Source organism: Empidonax traillii, unplaced genomic scaffold, assembly GCF_003031625.1.
Source record: "Empidonax traillii isolate 1590-97213 ecotype Southwest subspecies unplaced genomic scaffold, ASM303162v1 scaffold4100:size53125, whole genome shotgun sequence".
NCBI lineage: Eukaryota > Metazoa > Chordata > Aves > Passeriformes > Tyrannidae > Empidonax > Empidonax traillii.
Genome location: NW_020959293.1, coordinates 33702 through 39037, shown reverse-complemented (window position 1 = coordinate 39037; position 5336 = coordinate 33702). Strand labels below are relative to the sequence as shown.

General features: G+C 63.3%; 2 pseudogenes; both read left to right on the top strand.

Moving 5' to 3' along the window:
* The window catches only part of LOC114072833, a 6833-nt pseudogene extending 4455 nt beyond the window's left edge, over positions 1 to 2378 (top strand).
* An 832-nt stretch (positions 2379 to 3210) lies between these two features.
* Positions 3211 to 5008, top strand: LOC114072831 (annotated as a pseudogene).
* Positions 5009 to 5336: the final 328 nt, after the last annotated feature.

Genomic DNA, 5336 nt, shown 5'->3' with positions numbered 1-5336 from the left:
GCTCCAAAAGTGAGTGCGAGGGAGGCTGGAACCCCCGGAATTATTGGGAGGGGGGTGGGAGCCCCAAACTAAAAGTCGGGGGGTCTGGGGATTTAGGGGGCAGTGGGGAAAGGGGTGGGAGAGGGGGGAGAAGTGGGGTGGGAGAGCAGGAAGAGGGGTGCCATGGGCGTCCCTCTGTGTCCCCCATCACTGGAGCCCTGTAGCGGTTCCCTGGGGCTCCAGGGGGGGTCGGATCTGCCCTGGGGGGTCCCCAACCCCGCTATCCATACCCGGGGGGCTGATGGGGGGTTTCCCCCCAGCCAAGAGCCGGTGCTGCGGCGGTCGTGGGGCAGAGGAGGGTGGAAAGGGGGGTCCGAGGTGGCTCCCTGAGCTCCCGACCTGCTGTGGGGGGTTGGAGGATGATGGGGGGGGCACCCACTGACCCGTGTCCTGCACACACAGGGGTGTTCTAGATGATGAGAAAGCTCGAGTGTCACTTCATGAACTGCACCGAGCGGGTGAGGTACTTGGAGAGGCTCATCTACAACCGGCAGCAGTTCGCCCACTTCGACAGCGATGTGGGGGTCTGTGTGGGGGACACCCCGTTTGGGGAGATCCAGGCCAGGTACTGGAACAGCCAACAGGAATATCTGGAGGACAGACAGGCTGTGGTGGACTGGTACTGCCGACACAACTACGAGGTGTCCACCCCGTTCCTTGTGAACCGCAGAGGTGAGCGCGGGGCAGAGCGGGTCCCCTCGGGAATTCCCCTGTCCCGGGAACGACCCTGGAGCCCTTCAAACCCTCCCTGGGAATCACCCCTGACTCCTCAACCCTCCCTGTGCCCATCCCCGTCCTCTTTTTCCCCATCCCAGTACCCCCCAGTCCATCCCAGTCTCTCCCAGTGCCCCCCCCGCGTCTCTGCCCCTCTGGTGCCACCGCTCTCCCTCCCCTCAGTCAATCAGAGCGCATCTCACTGATGACTCATCAGTTGCTGGGCAGACCCGCAGCGCAGAGTTCCCTTTTCAGGACTCAGCCTCCCAGTCTCGCTCAGGTCCTTCCCAGTCCATCCCAGTCCCTTCCAGTCATTCCCAGTCCCTCTCACTCCTCTCCCAGACGCTCTGACTCCATTCCCAGTCATTCTCAGTTCACTCTCACGTCTCCCAACTCTCTCCCAGTGACCCCCCCAGCCCATCCCATTCTACCCTCGTCCATTCCCAGTCCCTCCCAGTGCCATCACAGTCCTTCCTAGTGTCATCCAAACGCCTACCAAAGTCCTACAAGCCCTCGGCGTCTCTCCCAGTCCCCTCCAGCTCAGCCCAGTGTCTCCCCCGTCTCTCCCAGTGCCCCCCCCAGCTCAGCCCAGTGTCTCCCCCGTTTCTCCCAGTGCCCCCCAGCGTGTCCATCTCGCTGGTGCCGTCGAGCTCCCAGCCCGGCCCCAGCCGCCTTCTCTGCTCCGTGATGGATTTCTACCCTGCCCGGTGCAGGTGAGGTGGTTCCAGGATGGGCAGGAGCTGCCGGAGCACGTGGTAGCCACCGACGTGGTCCCCAACGGGGACTGGACCTACCAGGTGCTGGTGATGCTGGAAATCCCCCCCCAGCGCGGGGTCACCTACACCTGCCAGGTGGAGCACGTCAGCCTGGAGCACCCCCTCAGCCGGCACTGGGGTACGGCCCGGCCCCCCCAGCATGGGGGGACACTGGCAGGGGGGACAGGGGGCTGGGGGAACAGTGGGGACACTGGGAGGCACTTTGGGTGGCAATGGAGAGGCTGAGGAGGAGGTTTGGGGATCCTGGGAGGGCTGAGAGGGGCTGTGGGGAGTCGTGGGGGTGACTGGGAGGGAGTTTGGGGAGCCCGGGTGGGACGAGACGGAGGTTGGGGGGGGCTTGGGTTGACTGGGAGGGGGTTGGGGAAGTGCTGGGAGGGCTGGGAAGGGACCAGGAGGGGTTCAGGGGTGTCCTGGGGGTGATGGTAGGGGGGTTGGAGGGTCCTAAAGGGGATGGGAGGGGCTTTGTGGGATCTCCTAGGGATTGGGAATGGAATGGCAGGAGATTTCAGGGGATCCTGGGTGGGCTTGGGGAGACCAGGATGAGGCTTGTGGGGTCCTGGGTGGTTTTTGGGAGGTTTTGGGGGTCCTGACCCCCCCAGCTCCCCCCAGTGATGCCACAGGACACCGTCCACAGCAAGATCCTGGTGGGGGTCGGGGGCTTCGTGTTGGGTTTCGTCTTCCTGGCACTGGGGTTCGGCTTCTACCTGCGGGAGAAGGTAAAGAGGGGGCCCCAGAGGTCGTGTCCCCCCTTCCCCAGAGCATGTGTGCCCCCCCTGCCCCCCATCCCGCTGTCACCCCTTTTTCTCTCCCCACAGAGCTCCTGAGCCGGCGGTGGCCGCAGCCCCTCCCCGTGGCCTCGGGCCCAGCCAGGACCCCCCAATCCATCCCTGCCCGGAGTTTGGGGGGCTCTTGTGTCCCCCCTGGCCCTGCTTTTGTTCTCACACCAGCCGCCTGCTGCTCCCAGTGCTCCCAGTAAAGCTTCCCAGTTCACTGCAGTCCCGCTTATTGGGAGGGAGTGGGGGGATTCCGAAAATCATTAAAACAGAAAGTTTTCAACAATATAAGCCCCACAAAATCCCGGGAACAGGGTTTTTTGGAACATTCAGATCCCAGAAGCCCTAGACACAGGGGGTTATTGGGCACATCCGGTCTCCCAAAATCTCATTCTCACGGATCCAGAGCACCCCAACCCCCAAACCCAGGAACCCGGGAACCCCCAGAAGTGGAGTCCCCACCAGCGGGCACAGTTAGCAGCGGCAGCCAATGGGAGCGGGTTCTGATTGCGCGTCATCAGTTGCCGTGCAGACCCGGCACAAACAGCCCTCAGCGAGATCAGCCAGTCAGAGGACGCCCTCGACTCGTTTTTGGGGGCACGTCAGAGCTCCGGGACACCTGGATCCCCATTTTTGGGATCACCTGAGCTCCCACCTCCCCTGCAACCCTCGGACCCCCCAGAACCCTCCACTCCCGGGATGCAGCGCCCCCAACGGCATCAGCCAATCAGAAAGCTCTGACGCAGCTTCCACTAATCACATCGCGCCACGCTGATGACTCATCAGTTGCCGGGAAGGCGATCCGCTAAACGGGCCCCAACTTTGCTCTCAGCCAATCAGAGCGCGTCCAAAACCCCAAAAAAGGCCCTGCCTGGCTGGTTTTGGGGTGTCAGCCCCTGCCCGCGCTGGGGATGGAGCGTGTGTGGGGAGCTGGGGCCGTACTGGTGGTACTGGTGGTGCTGGGAGCCCCCCCGGCTGCGGGCGAGGAGCTCTCGGGTGAGCGGGGGAGGGGATGGGAATGGGGAGAGAAAAGACGGGCTAGGAGCCCCAAAAGTGAGCACGAGGGGGGTTGGAACCCTCGGAATTATTGGGAGGGGAGTGGGAGCCCCAAACTGAGCGCGGGAGGGTCTGAGGATTGTGGGGACGGTGGGAGAGGGGGAAAAGGGGGGTGGGAGAACAGGAAGAGGAGTGCCATGGGGATCCCTCTGTCCCCCCATCACTGGAGCCCTGAAGCGGTTCCCTGGGGCTCTGGGGCGCGGGAGGTGGATCCGCACTGGGGGGTCCCCAACCCGCCTGTCCATCCCCAGAGGGCTGATGGGGGGTTCCCCCTCAGCCAAGAGCCGGTGCTGCAGGGGCTGTGGGGCAGAGGGGGGTGGAAAAGGGGGATCTGGAGTGGCCCCCTGAGCTGCAAACCTGCTGGCAGGGGCTGGGAAATGACGGGGGGGGGTGGGGACGGGGCACCCCCTGACCCGTGTCCTGCACACACAGGGGTGTTCCAGAAGTTGAAAAAGGCCGAGTGTCACTTCATCAACAGCACCGAGCGGGTGAGGTTGGTGGTGAGGCACATCTACAACCGGCAGCAGTTCGTGCACTTCGACAGCGATGGGGGGGTCTTTGTGGGGGACACCCTGTATGGGGAGTACCAGGCCAGGCACTGGAACAGCAAACAGGAAAGGCTGGAGTTACTGCGGGCTGCGGTGGATACGTACTGCCGGAACAACTACAAGGTGGCCACCCTTTTCAGTGTGAACCGCAGAGGTGAGTGGGGGCAGAGCGGGTCCCCTCGCGAATTCCCCTGCCCCGGGAACGACTCTGGAGCCCCTGAAACCCTTCCTGGGAATCACCCCAGACCCCTCAGCCCTCCCTGTGCCCATCTCCGTGGCCTTGTGCCCCCTCCCAGTGCCCCCGAACCCATCCCAGTCTCTCCCAGTGCCCCCCCCGCGTCTTCACCCCGCTGGGGCCATCGCTCTCCCTCCCCTCAGCCAATCAGAGCGCGTCTCTCCGATGACGCATCAGTTGCCGGGCAGACCCACAGAGCAGAGTTCCCTCTCCAAGACTCAGCCTCCCAGTCCCGCTCCGTTCCTTCCCAGTCGATCCCAGTCCTTCCCAGTCAATCCCAGTCACTCCTGCTCGTTCCCAGTCCCAGTCATTCCCACACCCTCTCAATCCATTCCCAGTCTTTCTCAGTTCACTCCCACATCTCCCAACTCTCTCCCCAGTGCCCTCCCAGCTCATCCCCTTCTACCCTAGTCTATTCCCAGTCCCTCCCACTGCCATCCCAGTCCCTCCCAGTGCCACCCAAACCCCTACCAATGTCCTACAAACCCTCACCCCTCTCTCCCAGTGCCCCCCAGCTCAACCCAGTGTTTCCCCCGTCTCTCCCAGTGCCCCTTAGCTCAGCCCAGTGTCTCCCCTGTCTCTCCCAGTGCCCCCCAGCGTGTCCATCTCGCTGGTGCCGTCGAGCTCCCAGCCCGGCCCCAGCCCCTGCTCTGCTCCGTGATGGATTTCTACCCTGCCCGGTGCAGGTGAGGTGGTTCCAGGATGGGCAGGAGCTGCTGGAGCACGTGGTGGCCACCGACGTGGTCCCCAACGGGGACTGGACCTACCAGGTGCTGGTGATGCTGGAAATGCCCCCCCGGCGCGGGGTCACCTCCACCTGCCAGGTGGAGCACGTCAGCCTGGAGCACCCCCTCAGCCGGCACTGGGGTACGGCCCGGCCCCCCAGCATGGGGGGACACTGGCAGGGGGCTGGGGGAGCACTGGGGACACTGGGAGGCACTTTGGGGGGCGATGGAGAGGCTAAAGAGGGGGTTGGGGTGTCCTGGGAAGGCTGAGAGGGGCTCTGTAGGAGTGGCTTTACCAGATGCTGCTGAGGCATTCTGGGAATTGTAGTTCTAAAGACTCTGTTGCGCATGCTCTGTTGAATGCTTGCATTGGATTGGCTTAGAATGCTACCTGTGTGACGTTGGACCATTTGGAACCACTATATAAGGCTGTGACTCTTTGAATAAAAGAGCTCTTGTTACCCTACCAC